General features: G+C 39.7%; 13 non-coding genes across 13 annotated transcripts; all 13 read right to left on the bottom strand.

The window, feature by feature from the left end:
- Nucleotides 1–125: 125 nt before the first annotated feature.
- On the bottom strand, nt 126–196 carry trnag-gcc (transfer RNA glycine (anticodon GCC)). Its single transcript has one exon. It is a non-coding gene; the product is annotated as a tRNA-Gly (tRNA).
- A 669-nt stretch (nt 197–865) lies between these two features.
- Nucleotides 866–936, bottom strand: trnag-gcc (transfer RNA glycine (anticodon GCC)). The gene has a single exon. It is a non-coding gene; the product is annotated as a tRNA-Gly (tRNA).
- Nucleotides 937–8,183: 7,247 nt separating this feature from the next.
- Nucleotides 8,184–8,254, bottom strand: trnag-gcc (transfer RNA glycine (anticodon GCC)). Its single transcript has one exon. It is a non-coding gene; the product is annotated as a tRNA-Gly (tRNA).
- A 669-nt stretch (nt 8,255–8,923) lies between these two features.
- On the bottom strand, nt 8,924–8,994 carry trnag-gcc (transfer RNA glycine (anticodon GCC)). Its single transcript has one exon. It is a non-coding gene; the product is annotated as a tRNA-Gly (tRNA).
- A 669-nt stretch (nt 8,995–9,663) lies between these two features.
- trnag-gcc (transfer RNA glycine (anticodon GCC)) lies at nt 9,664–9,734 on the bottom strand. The gene has a single exon. It is a non-coding gene; the product is annotated as a tRNA-Gly (tRNA).
- Nucleotides 9,735–10,403: 669 nt separating this feature from the next.
- Nucleotides 10,404–10,474, bottom strand: trnag-gcc (transfer RNA glycine (anticodon GCC)). Its single transcript has one exon. It is a non-coding gene; the product is annotated as a tRNA-Gly (tRNA).
- A 669-nt stretch (nt 10,475–11,143) lies between these two features.
- trnag-gcc (transfer RNA glycine (anticodon GCC)) lies at nt 11,144–11,214 on the bottom strand. Its single transcript has one exon. It is a non-coding gene; the product is annotated as a tRNA-Gly (tRNA).
- A 1,446-nt stretch (nt 11,215–12,660) lies between these two features.
- trnag-gcc (transfer RNA glycine (anticodon GCC)) lies at nt 12,661–12,731 on the bottom strand. Its single transcript has one exon. It is a non-coding gene; the product is annotated as a tRNA-Gly (tRNA).
- Nucleotides 12,732–13,400: 669 nt separating this feature from the next.
- Nucleotides 13,401–13,471, bottom strand: trnag-gcc (transfer RNA glycine (anticodon GCC)). Its single transcript has one exon. It is a non-coding gene; the product is annotated as a tRNA-Gly (tRNA).
- Nucleotides 13,472–14,140: 669 nt separating this feature from the next.
- trnag-gcc (transfer RNA glycine (anticodon GCC)) lies at nt 14,141–14,211 on the bottom strand. The gene has a single exon. It is a non-coding gene; the product is annotated as a tRNA-Gly (tRNA).
- A 2,920-nt stretch (nt 14,212–17,131) lies between these two features.
- On the bottom strand, nt 17,132–17,202 carry trnag-gcc (transfer RNA glycine (anticodon GCC)). Its single transcript has one exon. It is a non-coding gene; the product is annotated as a tRNA-Gly (tRNA).
- A 703-nt stretch (nt 17,203–17,905) lies between these two features.
- On the bottom strand, nt 17,906–17,976 carry trnag-gcc (transfer RNA glycine (anticodon GCC)). Its single transcript has one exon. It is a non-coding gene; the product is annotated as a tRNA-Gly (tRNA).
- A 669-nt stretch (nt 17,977–18,645) lies between these two features.
- trnag-gcc (transfer RNA glycine (anticodon GCC)) lies at nt 18,646–18,716 on the bottom strand. Its single transcript has one exon. It is a non-coding gene; the product is annotated as a tRNA-Gly (tRNA).
- Between the last annotated feature and the right edge of the window lie 4,663 nt (nt 18,717–23,379).

Here is a 23,379-nt window from a genome sequence, read left to right as displayed (position 1 = left end):
AAGGCAAAAATGTTCCTGCTCAGAGGTACACATTCTATCTGTTCTAATAATGCTACAGATGGAGACAGTATACACTGGGGAAAATCAACTTAACATTTCTTAGATTTAATTAACACTCACCACTCTGCATCAGCCGGGAATCGAACCCGGATCTCTTGCATGGCAAGCAAGAATTCTACCATTGAACCACCGATGCTGCTGAGCCCTATATTACTGGCCATGATGGTGCCATATGTGGAAGGAACTAATGGACAGTGGAGATTGGTTCCAAGTGATTGTGTTCAAATTATGGAATTTACATTTCACACACACTATAATAATCTAATCCTTCCATCTATCTATCTATCTATTCTGAAAGTATTACAGCACTCTGCCAGCTCGTGAGCAACAATAAACTGTTCTCAGATTATACAGACGCAGGGTATTATTGGACTTCCTGTCGTTATCTTCTGTCCCTGTTAGTATAGTCACGGTCAGTATATCTGCTTGTCACTCAGGAGACCTGTATTAAATTCCCAGACAGGGAGATCCCATACAAGAATTTGGGAACTCTCAGTACTTCAAATACCGTTGCATCAACCTTTATCGTACAAGTGACGTTCCTTGCCATAGACAAACCTAAACTTCTATTTGAAAGAATTAGATAAACTGGACCTTAGTCTGGTACATGATCATGCCTTTCAGGCTTGAGTTTCATTCCTGTCCTGAAACGCAAAGGGTGTCTCAGTTGTATTCCCACAAATGAAAAAATCTTCCTGCTCAGAGGTACACATTGTATCTGTTCTAATAATGCTACAGATGGAGACTGTACACACTGGGGAAAATCAACTTAACAATTATTAGAAATAGTTAGCATTCACCACTCTGCATCAGCCGGGAATCGGACCCGGATCTCTCACATGGCAAGCGAGAATTCTACCATTGAACCACCGATGCTTTTGAGCCCTATATTACTGGCCATGATGGTGCCATATGTGGAAGGATCTCTCGCGCGGCCGCCGAGGATTGTTTAGCTAAACAGCCCTAAACCGTTTCCATTCATTCTCTATGGTAGTGCTGAACCACTACGAATGTAATGCGCCTTCTGGCCACTAACGCTCTGCGGCACTGTAACAGCTTCACTCAGCCCCCTCAAATGCGCCTTCCCGCCACTGATCATTTTTTGGCGCTGTAACAGCTTCTTTCAGTGTCGGGCTGGCGAAGAAATCGAGCAAACAAAGGTCTTTTTCCAACAAAAGTAAGTGACTTTTTGACTAAGGACTAGATAAATAATGGACAGACATGTACGTTGTCCCGGGGAATCTTGGAGCTTTGTATGTTGAATGACATCGAACTTTTTCGGCGTTTCACTTAGCGGTGTCATGTACTAAATGGTGCGTCCCGTACTTAGCCAAAACGCTGTTTTTTCCGTATTTGAATAAATGACCACAACACTAGACATGTCCGTCAGCCAGTCACACACAAAAACGCAGGAAATGCCACGGCAACATCGTCCTGGTGGGGTCTACTTGGACCACCGCTTGTGTGGTGGGTCCTGTGTACCTGGCTGTGTGGTGCTTTCAGAGAGTTTTTAGTGTCACACGGTGGTCTGTCTGAATATTTAAATAAATAAATACATGGATATTTGATATTATATATATTCCCTAGGTTAAAAATGTTTGTAGAGATTTCTGTATATTCTAGTGGCAACCTGTGACTCTTTTGCAATGGTTCCCTATAGCTATAAGAACATATTAAAATAATGAATTTTTATTTCTTACAGGGGGTGTTAATAATAAATGACTGACACCAAATAAAATCATGATAAAACAATTTGTCAACCTAAAAATAATAACTCTCATCAACTATAAACTTTCCTTACACCCGTGGTTACCCTTACATTTTAAATCCCTGGTAAGTTAACTAAACCAACAAAAAGACTATTCTGGAGGAAAATAGAGATTTTATTTGTGTGGGGAAATTAATTGCCAACATGCCGGGTTAATATGCATGCTTGATATGTTGCAAGAAATTAGCAATTAGTATGTGTTGACCGACATGATCATGTGTTATCAAATTCAAATGGTTTTTTGTAGCACTACAAATGCATCAACCATTTAAAAAAAAATATTATTAATATTATTATTCGACATAATTGTAACTAGAATTTTTTACACTATAGTGTCTTGATTCAGATTATATTTTTTTGAGCATGTTATGCCATTGTTTTTTTATTTCCATGCCACACTTGCACATATGTAATAGAATATTTGGAATAATATATGATCTTTTTGTTTCAATCAGCATAATATTATGCATTTTTCTCAGTTCAATTTCACTTCCATGACCAAACTCTTACGTTAATGTTACACACAATTTTTTTTAATTAATTAATTTTTTTTAAATCTTTCACGTCTTTCTATGCAAAGTTTTTCTCAATTCAATTCAATTTTGTTGTCATTAATACAATGTGCTGTGATGTATCTACACCAAAACGGTGCAGGGGGTGGGGGTCATATAGGGACTTTCATGGCATAAAAGAAATACAAATAAAACACAAGAATGTCAACATTTTTACAAACTTGCATTCAATGAAGCAACATTAGTGTTTGATTACAGCTGTGCAAATGGCCAGTGATGTAAGAACTATTCAGCTCCTTTACTACAGTGAAAGTACTAATACCACACTGTGAAAACACTCTGTTATAAGTAAAAGTCCTGCATTACAAATGTTACCTACGTAAAAGTGAGTACAATAAGGAAAATGTGTAAAAGTAAAAGTACTCCATGCAGAAAAATCCTCAAATTTGAGAAGCTGAAAAATGACTGAAAAGATCAAAATAATTGACTTAATTAATTTTCTGTCCATCAACAAATTGATTAATTATATAATCATGCCTTCTGTACTTGTATATATATTCTTGGATAATTGAATTTATAATTACCAAAAAAAATAAATAAAAAAAATAAAAAATAATAATAATAATAATTTTCTATAAAAACTTTTCATATGTTTTGTGTTAAAGAAAATCTTAATGTGTAAAGTAATTGATACCTAAATCTGTACGATATTTCCCTCGGCATGAAAACAAAAGATTCGAAGGCTCAAGGAGCCTGCTTATTTGATAACCGAGGGAGCTCCTGCAACCGAAAAGTATGTAACGGTGAAGAAGACGTACATGTTTAATATATACATCTAACACTGTTTTTTTCTTCATATGTCACAGGCCAGCATGCAAAAAGGTTTCAGTTTTTTTCCTGGGAGGATCCAAGTTGTTTTCCGCAAGGGACCACAAGGGTACCTCCGTCAGGATCCAACTAATGCAGCTAAGCTGCTTAAGGACAACCCTTCTCTGCAGGACAAGTCTGCGCCTCTGGCTGACAACGTAGTCCAACAAAATGCCCTGACTGTGGTACATCAGAGAGGAGGGGATGCTTCAGACAGGACAGAGGTGCTGGGGGATTACATCCTCCAGTTTGGCAAATATAAGGAGCTATCCTTCCAGTGGCTTTTGGAGAATGATGTAGGCTACACCATCTACCTCCTCAAGTACAGAGAGAAAGAGAAGGCTGCAGGAGTGTCTATGACTGAAGGGCACAGCAAGGCCAGCTTGTTGTCCTTCGTGGATTATGCCCACAGCTTTGACCAAATCAAATCTCTTCTACGTTATGAGTCGGAAAAGACCACAGCTTGAGCAGCCTCAGAGGATGACCAGCTGGTTGGCTGTCGTGCCAAGAGCACCTGGCGGGAAGTGTGGGACAGCCGGGCTGATGGCTTTGCAGCCTTCATCATGAGGAAGAAGTGTTTTTCAGGGACTCAGATGTACAAATTGCAGCAGTACCTGAGAAAGATGGAGTCGGCCTCTGTCTCCTCTCCACCAGTTCTTGCCTCAGGTGCACATGATGACGCCATGAGTAGGTTTTTTCAGTATGGACAAAATGCGTTTTTTGTACTTGTATTCATTTATCATGGCATTTTATACAGCAATGTAATTCTTTCTGTCTGATGCCGATGAGGAGCTTCTCCAAGGAGGGCCCGCACTGGACCTATCAAGACGGGTGGGCGAGTGTTCGTCTTGGACCACAAACGCTGGACTTCACCAATGAAGAAAGCTATCGACGACCTCATAGATTAGTATCACGGACAGAAAGACATGTTGAAGCTTGTGGATCTAGACTACGCAGCTATGGTGCATTGGTCTGCCACAGATCAAAACAGTCTGCTCCACCCCACAACCAAATACCATGTAACACAGTACATAAAACACCTGGCTAAACATGTGAACACAAGTTCATCACTGGACACCAGTCCAGAAAAAATGATGGCGACACAAAAACTGTGGCAGAGTTTAACTGAGGGAAGTGAGACTGTCCATGTCCCGGTTGTAGAACTGCCCCCAGCAATTGTGAATCCAGCAGATCCGGTGTCACAGCCAGCACCCAAAAAGCAGGACCAGCAACAACAGCAGCAGCAACAAAAACCAAGACAGACAAAAAAATGTCTCTCGTGTGGGCAGCCAAAATCTCGCTACTAAAATGACGGATCATCAGTTCATCACTTTTATCAAAAAGGGCCCATTAGATACTTCTATTGCTCCACAAAGGTGTTTAAAGCCTATTGTGCAGAGGGCCTGGCAAACCCTATAATGACCTTTGAAGAGTTTGCACAGACTGATTTCTTTCAGCATGAACTTCAACTAACAAAGTGCAGAGTGGAGGACAAAGCTGAGAAGAAGAGGAAACTTCCGGACCCTCAACCTCAGGGAAGAATGTGTCGATTCTGTCGCACAGAGCTAAGGCAGGGCCCAAACAGCCAACATTTACACACAGGGTTTCCAGGAGTGGCAGGAAAATACATTTACAGTCCACCTAAAGTCCTCGCCTTATATAAAGACAGAGGCATGACGAAGGAAATGACATGGAGGGAATTTCAAGCCTCATCATTTTATGACATGGAAAAGGAGAGGTGGGCAGCAGAGGGAAAGAAGTAGCAATGTTGACATTTTATGCATACACTTCATACAGTTCATATTTTAATCATCCACTATTCTCATATTGCACCATTCTGTTTCTCCATCCATTCTTTTCAATAACATACACATTTCAATCAGTCATTGTTTTGTTTTGTTCAAGATGGTGTTCAGCATTTACCCCCAGACATTGAATGTTTTTCACCCAAGATGCCGGATCATATTCAAAACTCAAACAATGGTACAATTGGTGCATGATAGTAATGCAGGCGTAGTGTCAGGTGTGTAAATTGTGTAATTTAATTGATTTTATCGTTATTTCCTTGTGTGTGTGTGTGTGTGTGTGTGTATATATATATATAATTTATATTGTTTTTTTGAGGATCTGTATATTAAAACTGATTGTTATTACTCACTATAAACTTATTTTTATACTTGCTTGTTTTTACTCCCTCTTGTTTACTCAGTATTCTTGTTTGCCTCATGTTACCGCAACTTCTGCCCAGTCCCATTGCTTTGCAGCAGCTATAATTTCCACAGTTATCCTGTTCTTGTACACTGGGGAAAAACAACTTAACATTTCTTAGAATTAATTAACACTCACCACTCTGTATCAGCCGGGAATCGACCCAGATCTCTTGCATGGCAAGCGAGAATTCTACCATTGAACCACCGATGCTGTTGTGCCCTTTATTACTGGCCATGATGGTGCCATATGTAGAAGGAACTAATGGACAATGGAGATTGGTTCCAAGTGATTGTGTTCAAATGATGGATTTTACATTTCACACACACTATAAAAATCTAATCCTTCCATCTATCTATCTATCTATTCTGAAAGTATTACAGCACTCTGCCAGCCCGTGAGCAACAATAAACTGTTCTCAGATTATACAGACGCAGGGTATTATTGGACTTCCTGTCTATATCTTCTGTCCCTGTTAGTATAGTCACGGTCAGTATATCTGCTTGTCACTCAGGAGAACTGTATTAAATTCCCAGACAGGGAGATCCCATACTAGAATTTGGGAACTCTCAGTATTTCAAATACCGTTGCATCAACCTTTATCGTACAATTGACGTTCCTTGCCAGAGACAAACCTAAACTTCTATTTGAAAGAATTAGATAAACAGGACCTTAGTCTGGTACATAATCATGACTTTCAGGCTTGAGTTTCATTCCTACCTGAAATGCAAAGAAAGGGTGTCTCAGTTGTATTCCCACAAATACAAAAATTTTCCTGCTCAGAGTTACACATTGTATCTGTTCAAATAACACTACAGATGGAGACAGTTCACACTGCAGAAAATCAACTTCACATTTATTAGAAATAGTTGACATTCACCACTTTGCATCAGGTGGGAATTGGACCCGGATCTCTCACATGGGAAGCGAGAATTCTACCATTGGACCACCGATGCTGTTTAGGCCTATGTTACTGGCCATGATGGTGCCATATGTGGAAGGAACTAATGGACAGTGGAGATTGGTTCCAAGTGATTGTGTTCAAATTATGGAATTTACATTTCACACACACTATAATAATCTAATCCTTCCATCTATCTATCTATCTATTCTGAAAGTATTACAGCACTCTGCCAGCCCGTGAGCAACAATAAACTGTTCTCAGACTATACAGACGCAGGGTATTATTGGACTTCTTGTCTATATCTTCTGTCCCTGTTAGTATAGTCACGGTCAGTATATCTGCTTGTCACTCAGGAGACCTGTATTATATTCCCAGACAGGGAGATCCCATACTAGAATTTGGGAACTCTCAGTACTTCAAATACCGCTGCATCAACATTTATCGTACAAGTGACGTTCCTTGCCATAGACAAACCTAAACTTCTATTTTAAAGAATTAGATAAACTGGACCTTAGTCTGGTACATAATCATGACTTTCAGGCTTGAGTTTCATTCCTGTCCTGAAACGCAAAGGGTGTCTCAGTTGTATTCCCACAAAGGCAAAAATGTTCCTGCTCAGAGGTACACATTATATCTGTTCTAATAATGCTACAGATGGAGACTGTATACACTGGGGAAAATCAACTTAACATTTCTTAGAATTAATTAACACCCCCCCCTAGTGAGGCGTTCACCATTCTGCATCAGCCGGAAATCGGACCTAGATCTCTCGCATGGCAAGCGAGAATTCTACCATTGAACCACCGACGCTATTGAGCCCTTGATTACTGGCCATGATGGTGCCATATGTGGAAGGAACTAATGGACAGTGGAGATTGGTTCCAAGTGATTGTGTTCAAATTATGGATTTTACATTTCACACACACTATAAAAATCTAATCCTTCCATCTATCTATCTAGAAATGCAAAAATGTTCCTGCTCAGAGGTACACATTATATCTGTTCTAATAATGCTACTGATGAAAACTGTATACACTTGGGAAAATCAACTTAACATTTCTTAGAATTAATTACCATAATTAGGATGCCCCCTGAACGCCTCCCTAGTGAGGCGTTCACCATTCTGCATCAGCCGGAAATCGGACCTAGATCTCTCGCATGGCAAGCGAGAATTCTACCATTGAACCACCGATGCTATTGAGCCCTCGATTACTGGCCATGATGGTGCCATATGTGGAAGGAACTAATGGACAGTGGTGATTGGTTCCAAGTGATTGTGTTCAAATTATGGATTTTACATTTCACACACACTATAATAATCTTATCCTTCCATCTAGCTATCTATTTATTCTGAAAGTTTTACAGCACTCTGCCAGCCTGTGAGCAACAATAAACTGTTCTCACACTATACAGACGCAGGGTATTATTGGACTTCCTGTCTGTATCTTCTGTCCCTGTTAGTATAGTAACAGTCAGTATATCTGCTTGTCACTCAGGAGACCTGTATTAAATTCCCAAACAGGGAGATCCCATACTAGAATTTGGGAACTCTCAGTACTTCAAATACCGCTGCATCAACATTTATCGTACAAGTGACGTTCCTTGCCATAGACAAACCTAAACTTCTATTTGAAAGAATTAGATAAACTGGACCTTAGTCTGGTACATAATCATGACTTTCAGGCTTGAGTTTCATTCCTGTCCTGAAACGCAAAGGGTGTCTCAGTTGTATTCCCACAAAGGCAAAAATGTTCCTGCTCAGAGGTACACATTATATCTGTTCTAATAATGCTACAGATGGAGACTGTTCACACTGGGGAAAATCAACTTAACATTTCTTAGAATTAATTAACACTCAACACTCTGCATCAGCCGGGAATCGGACCCGGATCCCTCGCATGGCAAGCGAGAATTCTACCATTGAACCACCGATGCTGTTGAGCCCTTTATTACTGGCCATGATGGTGCCATATGTGGAAGGAACTAATGGACAGTGGAGATTGGTTCCAAGTGATTGTGTTCAAATTATGGAATTTACATTTCACACACACTATAATAATCTAATCCTTCCATCTATCTATCTATCTATTCTGAAAGTATTACAGCACTCTGCCAGCCTGTGAGCAACAATAAACTGTTCTCAGATTATACAGACGCAGGGTATTATTGGACTTCGTGTCTATATCTTATGTCCCTGTTAGTATAGTCACGGTCAGTATATCTGCTTGTCACTCAGGAGACCTGTATTAAATTCCCAAACAGGGAGATCCCATACTAGAATTTGGGAACTCTAAGTACTTCAAATACCGCTGCATCAACATTTATCGTCCAAGTGACGTTGCTTGCCATAGACAAACCTAAATGTCTATTTTATAGAATTAGATAAACTGGACTTTAGTCTGGTACATGATCATGACTTTCAGGCTTGAGTTTCATTCCTGTCCTGAAACGCAAAGGGTGTCTCAGTTGTATTCCCACAAAGGCAAAAATGTTCCTGCTCAGAGGTACACATTATATCTGTTCTAATAATGCTACAGATGGAGACTGTATACACTGGGGAAAATCAACTTAACATTTCTTAGAATTAATTAACACTCACCACTCTGCATCAGCCGGGAATCGGACCCGGATCTCTCGCATGGCAAGCGAGAATTCTACCATTGAACCACCGATGCTGTTGTGCCCTTTATCACTGGCCATGATGGTGCCATATGTGGAAGGAACTAATGGACAGTGGAGATTGGTTCCAAGTGATTGTGTTCAAATTATGGATTTTACATTTCACACACACTATAATAATCTAATCCTTCCATCTAGCTATCTATTTATTCTGAAAGTTTTACAGCACTCTGCCAGCCTGTGAGCAACAATAAACTGTTCTCACACTATACAGACGCAGGGTATTATTGGACTTCCTGTCTGTATCTTCTGTCCCTGTTAGTATAGTAACAGTCAGTATATCTGCTTGTCACTCAGGAGACCTGTATTAAATTCCCAAACAGGGAGATCCCATACTAGAATTTGGGAACTCTCAGTACTTCAAATACCGCTGCATCAACATTTATCGTCCAAGTGACGTTGCTTGCCATAGACAAACCTAAATCTCTATTTTAAAGAATTAGATAAACTGGACCTTAGTCTGGTACATAATCATGACTTTCAGGCTTGAGTTTCATTCCTGTCCTGAAACGCAAAGGGTGTCTCAGTTGTATTCCCACAAAGGCAAAAATGTTCCTGCTCAGAGGTACACATTATATCTGTTCTAATAATGCTACAGATGGAGACTGTATACACTGGGGAAAATCAACTTAACATTTCTTAGAATTAATTAACACTCAACACTCTGCATCAGCCGGGAATCGGACCCGGATCTCTCGCATGGCAAGCGAGAATTCTACCATTGAACCACCGATGCTGTTGAGCCCTTTATTACTGGCCATGATGGTGCCATATGTGGAAGGAACTAATGGACAGTGGAGATTGGTTCCAAGTGATTGTGTTCAAATTATGGAATTTACATTTCACACACACTATAATAATCTAATCCTTCCATCTATCTATCTATCTATTCTGAAAGTTTTACAGCACTCTGCCAGCCCGTGAGCAACAATAAACTGTTCTCACACTATACAGACGCAGGGTATTATTGGACTTCGTGTCTATATCTTATGTCCCTGTTAGTATAGTCACGGTCAGTATATCTGCTTGTCACTCAGGAGACCTGTATTAAATTCCCAAACAGGGAGATCCCATACTAGAATTTGGGAACTCTCAGTACTTCAAATACCGCTGCATCAACATTTATCGTCCAAGTGACGTTGCTTGCCATAGACAAACCTAAATCTCTATTTTAAAGAATTAGATATACTGGACCTTAGTCTGGTACATGATCATGACTTTCAGGCTTGAGTTTCATTCCTGTCCTGAAACGCAAAGGGTGTCTCAGTTGTATTCCCACAAAGGCAAAAATGTTCCTGCTCAGAGGTACACATTCTATCTGTTCTAATAATGCTACAGATGGAGACTGTATACACTGGGGAAAATCAACTTAACATTTCTTAGAATTAATTAACACTCAACACTCTGCATCAGCCGGGAATCGGACCCGGATCTCTCGCATGGCAAGCGAGAATTCTACCATTGAACCACCGATGCTGTTGAGCCTTTTATTACTGGCCATGATGGTGCCATATGTGGAAGGAACTAATGGACAGTGGAGATTGGTTCCAAGTGATTGTGTTCAAATTATGGATTTTACATTTCACACACACTATAATAATCTAATCCTTCCATCTATCTATCTATCTATTCTGAAAGTATTACAGCACTCTGCCAGCCTGTGAGCAACAATAAACTGTTCTCAGACTATACAGACGCAGGGTATTATTGGACTTCGTGTCTATATCTTATGTCCCTGTTAGTATAGTCACGGTCAGTATATCTGCTTGTCACTCAGGAGACCTGTATTAAATTCCCAAACAGGGAGATCCCATACTAGAATTTGGGAACTCTCAGTACTTCAAATACCGCTGCATCAACATTTATCGTACAAGTGACGTTCCTTGCCATAGACAAACCTAAACTTCTATTTGAAAGAATTAGATAAACTGGACCTTAGTCTGGTACATAATCATGACTTTCAGGCTTGAGTTTCATTCCTGTCCTGAAACGCAAAGGGTGTCTCAGTTGTATTCCCACAAAGGCAAAAATGTTCCTGCTCAGAGGTACACATTATATCTGTTCTAATAATGCTACAGATGGAGACTGTATACACTGGGGAAAATCAACTTAACATTTCTTAGAATTAATTAACACTCACCACTCTGCATCAGCCGGGAATCGGACCCGGATCTCTCGCATGGCAAGCGAGAATTCTACCATTGAACCACCGATGCTGTTGAACCCTATATTACTGGCCATGATGGTGCCATATGTGGAAGGAACTAATGGACAGTGGAGATTGGTTCCAAGTGATTGTGTTCAAATTATGGATTTACATTTCACACACACTATAATAATCTAATCCTTCCATCTATCTATCTATCTATTCTGAAAGTATTACAGCACTCTGCCAGCCCGTGAGCAACAATAAACTGTTCTCAGACTATACAGACGCAGGGTATTATTGGACTTCCTGTCTATATCTTCTGTCCCTGTTAGTATAGTCACGGTCAGTATATCTGCTTGTCACTCAGGAGACCTGTATTATATTCCCAGACAGGGAGATCCCATACTAGAATTTGGGAACTCTCAGTACTTCAAATACCGCTGCATCAACATTTATCGTACAAGTGACGTTCCTTGCCATAGACAAACCTAAACTTCTATTTGAAAGAATTAGATAAACTGGACCTTAGTCTGGTACATAATCATGACTTTCAGGCTTGAGTTTCATTCCTGTCCTGAAACGCAAAGGGTGTCTCAGTTGTATTCCCACAAAGGCAAAAATGTTCCTGCTCAGAGGTACACATTATATCTGTTCTAATAATGCTACTGATGAAAACTGTATACACTTGGGAAAATCAACTTAACATTTCTTAGAATTAATTACCATAATTAGGATGCCCCCTGAACGCCTCCCTAGTGAGGCGTTCACCATTCTGCATCAGCCGGAAATCGGACCTAGATCTCTCGCATGGCAAGCGAGAATTCTACCATTGAACCACCGATGCTATTGAGACCTCGATTACTGGCCATGATGGTGCCATATGTGGAAGGAACTAATGGACAGTGGAGATTGGTTCCAAGTGATTGTGTTCAAATTATGGATTTTACATTTCACACACACTATAATAATCTTATCCTTCCATCTAGCTATCTATTTATTCTGAAAGTTTTACAGCACTCTGCCAGCCTGTGAGCAACAATAAACTGTTCTCACACTATACAGACGCAGAGTATTATTGGACTTCCTGTCTGTATCTTCTGTCCCTGTTAGTATAGTAACAGTCAGTATATCTGCTTGTCACTCAGGAGACCTGTATTAAATTCCCAAACAGGGAGATCCCATACTAGAATTTGGGAACTCTCAGTACTTCAAATACCGCTGCATCAACATTTATCGTCCAAGTGACGTTGCTTGCCACAGACAAACCTAAATCTCTATTTTAAAGAATTAGATATACTGGACCTTAGTCTGGTACATGATCATGACTTTCAGGCTTGAGTTTCATTCCTGTCCTGAAACGCAAAGGGTGTCTCAGTTGTATTCCCACAAAGGCAAAAATGTTCCTGCTCAGAGGTACACATTCTATCTGTTCTAATAATGCTACAGATGGAGACTGTATACACTGGGGAAAATCAACTTAACATTTCTTAGAATTAATTAACACTCAACACTCTGCATCAGCCGGGAATCGGACCCGGATCTCTCGCATGGCAAGCGAGAATTCTACCATTGAACCACCGATGCTGTTGAGCCCTTTATTACTGGCCATGATGGTGCCATATGTGGAAGGAACTAATGGACAGTGGAGATTGGTTCCAAGTGATTGTGTTCAAATTATGGATTTTACATTTCACACACACTATAATAATCTAATCCTTCCATCTAGCTATCTATTTATTCTGAAAGTTTTACAGCACTCTGCCAGCCTGTGAGCAACAATAAACTGTTCTCACACTATACAGACGCAGGGTATTATTGGACTTCCTGTCTGTATCTTCTGTCCCTGTTAGTATAGTAACAGTCAGTATATCTGCTTGTCACTCAGGAGACCTGTATTAAATTCCCAAACAGGGAGATCCCATACTAGAATTTGGGAACTCTCAGTACTTCAAATACCGCTGCATCAACATTTATCGTCCAAGTGACGTTCCTTGCCATAGACAAACCTAAACTTCTATTTGAAAGAATTAGATAAACTGGACCTTAGTCTGGTACATAATCATGACTTTCAGGCTTGAGTTTCATTCCTGTCCTGAAACGCAAAGGGTGTCTCAGTTGTATTCCCACAAAGGCAAAAATGTTCCTGCTCAGAGGTACACATTCTATCTGTTCTAATAATGCTACAGATGGAGACTGTATACACTGGGGAAAATCAACTTAACATTTCTTAGAATTAATTAACACTCAACACTCTGCATCAGCCGGGAATCGGACCCGGACCTCTCGCATGGCAAGCGAGAATTCTACCATTGAACCACCGATGCTGTTGAGCCCTTTATTACTGGCCATGATGGTGCCATATGTGGAAGGAACTAATGGACAGTGGAGATTGGTTCCAAGTGATTGTGTTCAAATTATGGAATTTACATTTCACACACACTATAATAATCTAATCCTTCCATCTATCTATCTATCTATTCTGAAAGTATTACAGCACTCTGCCAGCCCGTGAGCAACAATAAACTGTTCTCAGACTATACAGACGCAGGGTATTATTGGACTTCCTGTCTATATCTTCTGTCCCTGTTAGTATAGTCACGGTCAGTATATCTGCTTGTCACTCAGGAGACCTGTATTAAATTCCCAGACAGGGAGATCCCATACTAGAATTTGGGAACTCTCAGTACTTCAAATACCGCTGCATCAACATTTATCGTCCAAGTGACGTTCCTTGCCATAGACAAACCTAAACTTCTATTTTAAAGAATTAGATAAACTGGACCTTAGTCTGGTACATAATCATGACTTTCAGGCTTGAGTTTCATTCCTGTCCTGAAACGCAAAGGGTGTCTCAGTTGTATTCCCACAAAGGCAAAAATGTTCCTGCTCAGAGGTACACATTATATCTGTTCTAATAATGCTACAGATGGAGACTGTATACACTGGGGAAAATCAACTTAACATTTCTTAGAATTAATTAACACTCACCACTCTGCATCAGCCGGGAATCGGACCCGGATCTCTCGCATGGCAAGCGAGAATTCTACCATTGAACCACCGATGCTGTTGTGCCCTTTATTACTGGCCATGATGGTGCCATATGTGGAAGGAACTAATGGACAGTGGAGATTGGTTCCAAGTGATTGTGTTCAAATTATGGATTTTACATTTCACACACACTATAAAAATCTAATCCTTCCATCTATCTATCTAGAAAGTATTACAGCACTCTGCCAGCCCGTGAGCAACAATAAACTGTTCTCAGACTATACAGACGCAGGGTATTATTGGACTTCCTGTCTATATCTTCTGTCCCTGTTAGTATAGTCACGGTCAGTATATCTGCTTGTCACTCAGGAGACCTGTATTATATTCCCAGACAGGGAGATCCCATACTAGAATTTGGGAACTCTCAGTACTTCAAATACCGCTGCATCAACATTTATCGTAAAAGTGACGTTCCTTGCCATCGACAAACCTAAACTTTTATTTGAAAGAATTAGATAAACTGGACCTTAGTCTGGTACATAATCATGACTTTCAGGCTTGAGTTTCATTCCTGTCCTGAAATGCAAAGAAAGGGTGTCTCAGTTGTATTCCCACAAATGCAAAAATGTTCCTGCTCAGAGGTACACATTATATCTGTTCTAATAATGCTACTGATGAAAGCTGTATACACTTGGGAAAATCAACTTAACGTTTCTTAGAATTAATTACCATAATTAGGATGCCCCCTGAACGCCTCCCTAGTGAGGCATTCACCATTCTGCATCAGCCGGAAATCGGACCTAGATCTCTCGCATGGCAAGCGAGAATTCTACCATTGAACCACCGATGCTATTGAGACCTCGATTACTGGCCATGATGGTGCCATATGTGGAAGGAACTAATGGACAGTGGAGATTGGTACCAAGTGATTGTGTTCAAATTATGGATTTTACATTTCACACACACTATAATAATCTTATCCTTCCATCTAGCTATCTATTTATTCTGAAAGTTTTACAGCACTCTGCCAGCCTGTGAGCAACAATAAACTGTTCTCACACTATACAGACGCAGAGTATTATTGGACTTCCTGTCTGTATCTTCTGTCCCTGTTAGTATAGTAACAGTAAGTATATCTGCTTGTCACTCAGGAGACCTGTATTAAATTCCCAAACAGGGAGATCCCATACTAGAATTTGGGAACTCTCAGTACTTCAAATACCGCTGCATCAACATTTATCGTCCAAGTGACGTTGCTTGCCACAGACAAACCTAAATCTCTATTTTAAAGAATTAGATATACTGGACCTTAGTCTGGTACATGATCATGACTTTCAGGCTTGAGTTTCATTCCTGTCCTGAAACGCAAAGGGTGTCTCAGTTGTATTCCCACAAAGGCAAAAATGTTCCTGCTCAGAGGTACACATTATATCTGTTCTAATAATGCTACAGATGGAGACTGTATACACTGGGGAAAATCAACTTAACATTTCTTAGAATTAATTAACACTCAACACTCTGCATCAGCCGGGAATCGGACCCGGATCTCTCACATGGCAAGCAAGAATTCTTCCATTGAACCACCGATGCTATTGAGCCCTAGATTACTGGCCATGATGGTGCCATATGTGGAAGGAACTAATGGACAGTGGAGATTGGTTCCAAGTGATTGTGTTCAAATTATGGATTTTACATTTCACACACACTATAATAATCTAATCCTTCCATCTAGCTATCTATTTATTCTGAAAGTTTTACAGCACTCTGCCAGCCTGTGAGCAACAATAAACTGTTCTCACACTATACAGACGCAGGGTATTATTGGACTTCCTGTCTGTATCTTCTGTCCCTGTTAGTATAGTAACAGTCAGTATATCTGCTTGTCACTCAGGAGACCTGTATTAAATTCCCAAACAGGGAGATCCCATACTAGAATTTGGGAACTCTCAGTACTTCAAATACTGCTGCATCAACATTTATCCTCCAAGTGACGTTGCTTGCCATAGACAAACCTAAACGTCTATTGTAAAGAATTCGATAAACTGGACCTTCGTCTGGTACATGATCATGACTTTCAGGCTTGAGTTTCATTCCTGTCCTGAAACGCAAAGGGTGTCTCAGTTGTATTCCCACAAAGGCAAAAATGTTCCTGCTCAGAGGTACACATTATATCTGTTCTAATAATGCTACAGATGGAGACTTTATACACTGGGGAAAATCAACTTAACATTTCTTAGAATTAATTAACACTCACCACTCAGCATCAGCTGGGAATCGGACGAGGATCCCTCGCATGGCAAGCTAGAATTCTACCATTGAACCACCGATGTTGCTGAGCCCTATATTACTGGCCATGATGGTGCCATATGTGGAAGGAACTAATGGACAGTGGAGATTGGTTCCAAGTGATTGTGTTCAAATTATGGAATTTACATTTCACACACACTATAATAATCTAATCCTTCCATCTATCTATCTATTTATTCTGAAAGTTTTACAGCACTCTGCCAGCCTGTGAGCAACAATAAACTGTTCTCACACTATACAGACGCAGGGTATTATTGGACTTCCTGTCAGTATCTTCTGTCCCTGTTAGTATGGTGGTCACTATGTCTGCTTGTCACTCAGGAGACCTGTATTAAATTCCCAGACAGGGAGATCCCATACGAAAATTTGGGAACTCTCAGTACTTCAAATACCGCTGCATCAACATTTATCGTCCAAGTGACGTTGCTTGCCATAGACAAACCTAAACGTCTATTTTAAAGAATTCGATAAACTGGACCTTCGTCTGGTACATGATCATGACTTTCAGGCTTGAGTTTCATTCCTGTCCTGAAACGCAAAGGGTGTCTCAGTTGTATTCCCACAAAGGCAAAAATGTTCCTGCTCAGAGGTACACATTATATCTGTTGTAATAATGCTACAGATGGAGACTGTATACACTGGGGAAAATCAACTTCACATTTCTTAGAATTAATTAACACTCACCACTCTGCATTAGCCGGGAATCGGACCCGGATCTCTCGCATGGCAAGCGAGAATTCTACCATTGAACCACCGATGCTGTTGTGCCCTTTATTACTGGCCATGATGGTGCCATATGTGGAAGGAACTAATGGACAATGGAGATTGGTTCCAAGTGATTGTGTTCAAATTATGGATTTCACATTTCACACACACTATAAAAATCTAATCCTTCCATCTATCTATCTAGAAAGTATTACAGCACTCTGCCAGCCCGTGAGCAACAATAAACTGTTCTCAGACTATACAGACGCAGGGTATTATTGGACTTCCTGTCTATATCTTCTGTCCCTGTTAGTATAGTCACGGTCAGTATATCTGCTTGTCACCCAGGAGACCTGTATTATATTCCCAGACAGGGAGATCCCATACTAGAATTTGGGAACTCTCAGTACTTCAAATACCGCTCCATCAACATTTATCGTAAAAGTGACGTTCCTTGCCATCGACAAACCTAAACTTTTATTTGAAAGAATTAGATAAACTGGACCTTAGTCTGGTACATAATCATGACTTTCAGGCTTGAGTTTCATTCCTGTCCTGAAATGCAAAGAAAGGGTGTCTCAGTTGTATTCCCACAAATGCAAAAATGTTCCTGCTCAGAGGTACACATTATATCTGTTCTAATAATGCTACTGATGAAAGCTGTATACACTTGGGAAAATCAACTTAACGTTTCTTAGAATTAATTACCATAATTAGGATGCCCCCTGAACGCCTCCCTAGTGAGGCGTTCACCATTCTGCATCAGCCGGGAATCGGACCTAGATCTCTCGCATGGCAAGCGAGAATTCTACCATTGAACCACCGATGCTATTGCGCCCTAGATTACTGGCCATGATGGTGCCATATGTGGAAGGAACTAATGGACAGTGGAGATTGGTTCCAAGTGATTGTGTTCAAATTATGGATTTTACATTTCACACACACTATAATAATCTTATCCTTCCATCTAGCTATCTATTTATTCTGAAAGTTTTGCAGCACTCTGCCAGCCTGTGAGCAACAATAAACTGTTCTCACACTATACAGACGCAGGGTATTATTGGACTTCCTGTCTGTATCTTCTGTCCCTGTTAGTATAGTAACAGTCAGTATATCTGCTTGTCACTCAGGAGACCTGTATTAAATTCCCAAACAGGGAGATCCCATACTAGAATTTGGGAACTCTCAGTACTTCAAATACCGCTGCATCAACATTTATCGTCCAAGTGACGTTGCTTGCCACAGACAAACCTAAATCTCTATTTTAAAGAATTAGATATACTGGACCTTAGTCTGGTACATGATCATGACTTTCAGGCTTGAGTTTCATTCCTGTCCTGAAACGCAAAGGGTGTCTCAGTTGTATTCCCACAAAGGCAAAAATGTTCCTGCTCAGAGGTACACATTCTATCTGTTCTAATAATGCTACAGATGGAGACTGTATACACTGGGGAAAATCAACTTAACATTTCTTAGAATTAATTAACACTCAACACTCTGCATCAGCCGGGAATCGGACCCGGATCTCTCGCATGGCAAGCGAGAATTCTACCATTGAACCACCGTTGCTGTTGAGCCCTTTATTACTGGCCATGATGGTGCCATATGTGGAAGGAACTAATGGACAGTGGAGATTGGTTCCAAGTGATTGTGTTCAAATTATGGAATTTACATTTCACACACACTATAATAATCTAATCCTTCCATCTATCTATCTATCTATTCTGAAAGTATTACAGCACTCTGCCAGCCCGTGAGCAACAATAAACTGTTCTCAGATTATACAGACGCAGGGTATTATTGGACTTCGTGTCTATATCTTATGTCCCTGTTAGTATAGTCACGGTCAGTATATCTGCTTGTCACTCAGGAGACCTGTATTAAATTCCCAAACAGGGAGATCCCATACTAGAATTTGGGAACTCTCAGTACTTCAAATACCGCTGCATCAACATTTATCGTACAAGTGACGTTGCTTGCCACAGACAAACCTAAATGTCTATTTTAAAGAATTAGATATACTGGACCTTAGTCTGGTACATCATCATGACTTTCAGGCTTGAGTTTCATTCCTGTCCTGAAACGCAAAGGGTGTCTCAGTTGTATTCCCACAAAGGCAAAAATGTTCCTGCTCAGAGGTACACATTCTATCTGTTCTAATAATGCTACAGATGGAGACTGTATACACTGGGGAAAATGAACTTAACATTTCTTAGAATTAATTAACACTCACCACTCTGCATCAGCTGGGAATCGGACCCGGATCTCTCGCATGGCAAGCGAGAATTCTACCATTGAACCACCGATGTTGCTGAGCCCTATATTACTGGCCATGATGGTGCCATATGTGGAAGGAACTAATGGACAGTGGAGATTGGTTCCAAGTGATTGTGTTCAAATTATGGAATTTACATTTCACACACACTATAATAATCTAATCCTTCCATCTATCTATCTATTTATTCTGAAAGTTTTACAGCACTCTGCCAGCCTGTGAGCAACAATAAACTGTTCTCACACTATCTAGACGCAGGGTATTATTGGACTTCCTGTCTGTATCTTCTGTCCCTGTTAGTATAGTAACAGTCAGTATATCTGCTTGTCACTCAGGAGACCTGTATTAAATTCCCAAAGAGGGAGATCCCATACTAGAATTTGGGAACTCTCAGTACTTCAAATACCGCTGCCTCAACATTTATCGTCCAAGTGACGTTGCTTGCCATAGACAAACCTAAATGTCTATTTTTAGAATTAGATAAACTGGACCTTAGTCTGGTACATGATCATGACTTTCAGGCTTGAGTTTCATTCCTGTCCTGAAATGCAAAGGGTGTCTCAGTTGTATTCCCACAAAGGCAAAAATGTTCCTGCTCAGAGGTACACATTATATCTGTTCTAATAATGCTACAGATGGAGACTTTATACACTGGGGAAAATCAACTTAACATTTCTTAGAATTAATTAACACTCACCACTCTGCATCAGCCAGGAATCTGACCCGGATCTCTGGCTTGGCAAGCGAGAATTCTACCATTGAACCACCGATGCTGTTGTGCCCTTTATTACTGGCCATGATGGTGCCATATGTGGAAGGAACTAATGGACAGTGGAGATTGGTTCCAAGTGATTGTGTTCAAATTATGGATTTTACATTTCACACACACTATAAAAATCTAATCCTTCCATCTATCTATCTAGAAAGTATTACAGCACTCTGCCAGCCCGTGAGCAACAATAAACTGTTCTCAGACTATACAGACGCAGGGTATTATTGGACTTCCTGTCTATATCTTCTGTCCCTGTTAGTATAGTCCCGGTCAGTATATCTGCTTTTCACTCAGGAGACCTGTATTAAATTCCCAAACAGGGAGATCCCATACTAGAATTTGGGAACTCTCAGTACTTCAAATACCGCTCCATCAACATTTATCGTAAAAGTGACGTTCCTTGCCATCGACAAACCTAAACTTTTATTTGAAAGAATTAGATAAACTGGACCTTAGTCTGGTACATAATCATGACTTTCAGGCTTGAGTTTCATTCCTGTCCTGAAACGCAAAGGGTGTCTCAGTTGTATTCCCACAAATGCAAAAATATTCCTGGTATAAGGTACACATTATATTTGTTCTAATAATGCTACAGATGGAGACCGTACACATTGGGGAAAATCAACTTAATATTTATTAGAAATAGTTAACATTCACCACTCTGCATCAGTCGGGAATTGGACCCAGAGCTCTCACATGGCAAGCGAGAATTCTACCATTGAACCACCGATGCTGCTGAGCCCTATATTACTGGCCATGATGGTGCCATATGTGGAAGGAACTAATGGACAGTGGAGATTGGTTCCAAGTGATTGTGTTCAAATTATGGATTTTACATTTCACACACACTATTATAATCTAATCCTTCCATCTATCTATCTATCTATTTTCAAAGTATTACAGCACTCTGCCAGCCCATGAGCAACATTAAACTGTTCTAATGCACCTTCTGGCCACTAACGCTCTGTGGCGTTGTAACAGCTTCATTCAGACTGTCCAACAAAGGCAAGTGACTTTTTGACACATCATGGTTGGATTGTAAGCTTGTAAGATTGGATTGTAGGGATGTAACAATTAATCGTAAGGCAGTTAAAAATCGATTCATAGGTATTACGATTCACATCGATGCTGTGAAAATTGAATCGCAGTACTTTTTTTAACCAGCAGAGGGCGCTACCCAGAAGTGTTGGCGGCGAGCGAAATCTGCTAATACTTTCTTTCTGGCCATCTTCTACTCTTAAAGATATTCATAAATGATTCCTTACCCCTTTAGCACCGAAAGAATATCTGTAATATTCCGTGAATATCTGTAAAAGTCACGTTTTTCTATTAGCTCTGTCTGCTAGCATAGCATCTCTTCTTCACTGCAAAATATCTGCATGCCAACCGACCACTGGGGTACCACCGCCCTCTGCTGGTTCAAACAAATATCTGATCTAAATACAGTAAAATGACTGTTTTTTTTTTTTTTTTAATTGTTTGGCACAAAATACATTTTCAGTTGCACTTTTAAAAAGAAAAAGAACTATTATGCAGTTTTGTATTGTTTACTATAGAACCAGAATTTAAATAATAAGCTTCTTCTTTATTTGTATTATTCCTTTATTTATGTCATTCAAGATATATTTTTAGTCAAATTGCATTGTTTTGAATAGTTTATCAAGGGATTCTTTTGACAATGAAAAATAGTATAGTATTTTCCCAAAAAGGAATATTTTTCAGTCATTTATATACAGTCCCATTTTGTAAAATAAATCGTGAGAGAATCGTATCGTGAAACCAGTATCGTGAATCGAATCGTATCGGGAGTTGAGTGAATCGTTACATCCCTATTGGATTGATAGTGGGATTTGATTTAATGTTTAAGATGTGGAGGTTTTAAAGTCGAATGAAAGATTATTCATTTATTATTACAGTAGTATTAGGCGATATGGGCATATTATATATGGCCTTTTAACAAAAATCATACTGGTAGGTTAACATTAAATAAATAAATACATTAATATTTTATTTTATATTATACATATTCCCTAGGTTGAAAATGTTTGTAGAGATTTCTGTATATTCTAGTGGTTCCCAAACTGGGGTACGTGTACCCCTAGGACAGGGGTCTGCAACCTGTGGCTCACGTGCCTTATTGACTTTTTTGCAATGGCTCCCTATAGCTATAAGAACATATTAAAATAATGAATTGTTATTTCTTACAGAGGGTGTTAATGATAAATGACTGACACTAAAAAAAATCGTGATAAAACAATTTGTCAACCAAAAATAATAATAACTTTCATCAACCATAAACTTGCCTTGCACCTGTGGTTAACCTTACATTTTAAATCCCTGGTAAGATAACTTAACCAACAAAAAGACTTTTCTGGAAGAAAATAGTGATTAATATGCATACTTGATATGTTGCAAGAATCTAGCAATTTGTATGTGTTGACCGACATGATCATGTTGCTATGAAATTCAAATGATTTTTTGTAGTACTACAAATACATCAACCATTTAAAAAAATATTATTAATAATCTTATTCAATATAATTGTACAAAAATGTGTAAATAAAGTTTAGTACCATTATATTACTTTTAAATCAGATGAAGTACCCCTTGAATTCATAAGACCAATTGTTTCATGTTTCTAACTGACATAATAATGTCTGTTTTAGTGCCACCTACTTTGCTATCCAGACCACCTGCTGACACCCAAAGGAAACCGCACGAGCCACTTGTAGATGGTAATTGCAGTATAATTTGTTTCTCTATTTGCAGTACATTCATGTTAATCCATTAAATAAATTGGCATACACCATGGTAACATGAGTTACTGTATACTTGCTTTTTGTTATCTGGTTTTCTTTCCGTCCCTGTCGCCCCCTTCGTGCCTCCAGTGAAGCGACCTGTGCCCCTTCCTCCTGAGTTTGGCTTTGAATATGACAACACACTTTAATCTCATCCATCCATCTAGTTGTCTATTCTGAAAGTATTACGGCACTCTGCCAGCCCGTGAACTACAATAAACTGTTCTCACACTGTACAGACACAGGGTATCATTGGCCTTCCTTTCTGTATCTTCAATCCCTGTTATTATAGTGGCCAGTATCTCTGCTTGTCACATTGAAGACCGAGATTCAATTCCCAGACAAGGCGATCCCATACAGTACTAGTACTCTGGCCACAGCTGTAAC

The sequence above is a fragment of the Gouania willdenowi genome, chromosome 6, assembly GCF_900634775.1.
Source record: "Gouania willdenowi chromosome 6, fGouWil2.1, whole genome shotgun sequence".
Taxonomy (NCBI): Eukaryota; Metazoa; Chordata; class Actinopteri; order Blenniiformes; family Gobiesocidae; genus Gouania; species Gouania willdenowi.
Note: the sequence above shows the minus strand (reverse complement) of the source record. Positions and strands in the feature narration are given on the sequence as shown.